We start from the raw sequence: 1,653 nt of genomic DNA, 5'->3' as shown, positions 1-1,653 counted from the left end.
AACTAATTCATGAGAGCTCATTTTCCGAAACGAGTTTTTTTTTTTTTTTTTTTTTAAACCGGAACCTCCCGACCTTCTCCCTGGGGATCATTAGGCCTTTTGGGGTGATAACGAAACGAGTGATGTTTTACAATACCTGCTTGTATTGAGTAATAGATTCGATTGAGTTAACTGCTCATTCTCAATTGGGCGTGAGTAGTGCTCGCACACAGTAGACTACACCAGGGGGTCGCAACGCAGTGCTGAGAGCGCGGCCTATGCGCGAGCCCCGCCGTGTGATTCCGGAGATCGTTCAAGAGGGGCTCTCCTATACCTCCCGTATAGCTCCGTCCTTGTTGCACTCATATGGCAGGTATAGGAGAGCCCCTCTTGAACGATCTCCGGAATCGCACGGCCGGAAGTCGCCGCCCGGACGGCGCGAACCGGCCGTTCAAACCACCGCTCAGTGCTCCTCACTGCAGATTAGTTATGTTTAAAATGCTTTGCCATACAAGAATCGTTAAGGAAAGTTTTCAATACGTTGCCGCAGGTCACAAGGAGCTGGAATATAACAAGACCTCACCTATTTCGCGTCTTTTATCTTGTTAATGAACAAAACTATTTGCGAGCGCTGAGGAGACCCTGTCGCACTGGTCCAATACTTTCAGTATTTCAGACAAAATAATGCCCGACCCACATCAGACCTTCGATAAAAAGGTAAGAGACACATTGGCGAAGTGCTTTATAGGTATTTGTTGTCGAACCGGCACCTCCTAAACTAAAAATAACGATTATAAAGCCGAGCCTACCGATCGGCCCCTAACCCCAGCTCATGTTTATAAACATTTTATAAATGTTTACACTTTTACGTGCTCCCGGGGACGCAGCCTATCCCGAGCCAAATTTCATAAACTTTCAGATTTTCTTAGTGTCATTTGTGTACTTACTGCGGTTTATCTCAAACTTTCTACAACACTCAGCACTGTAGCAGTTAGCCCTCTCCCGGCCGAAGCCTATAAAAGCTTTAAACTTGTAATTTACCTTTCTTTGTGACGAAACAGCAGTCAGACTGTAACAGGGCTATATATTAACAGTAGAAAACAACTGTGCCCATAAAGATTAATGCTGATTTCACTGGAAATTGTATATTTTTTTGTCGGTGAATCCTCTGCGACGTCTGCGAGTTTAGGTGCAACATAACCTCCTAACCTCTCCCAGCGCACCGACTACTTCTCGACGAATACTTGTTTATCTGTTCCTCTGGATTGAAACAATACGTTGAAAAGGTGTGTCTGAAGTAGAATTTAGATCCAGTACGCACCCCTTATGTCATTTAGTCGGCAACAAAAGAAAACAACAAGTTTGAAGCTTTTATAGGCTTCGGCCGGGAGCGCTAACTGCTACAGTGCTGAGTGTTGTAGAAAGTTTGAGATAAACCGCAGTAAGTACACAAATGACACTAAGAAAATCTGAAAGTTTATGAAATTTGGCTCGGGATAGGCTGCGTCCCGGGGAGCGCGTAAAAGTGTAAACATTTATAAAATGTTTATAAACATGAGCTGGGGTTAGGGGCCGATCGGTAGGCTCGGCTTTATAATCGTTATTTTTAGTTTAGGAGGTGCCGGTTCGACAACAAATACCTATAAAGCACTTCGCCAATGTGTCTCTTACCTT

The sequence above is a fragment of the Frankliniella occidentalis genome, unplaced genomic scaffold, assembly GCF_000697945.3.
Source record: "Frankliniella occidentalis isolate FOCC.00 unplaced genomic scaffold, Focc_3.1 Scaffold454, whole genome shotgun sequence".
Lineage (NCBI taxonomy): Eukaryota > Metazoa > Arthropoda > Insecta > Thysanoptera > Thripidae > Frankliniella > Frankliniella occidentalis.
This window is presented reverse-complemented; position numbering follows the sequence as displayed.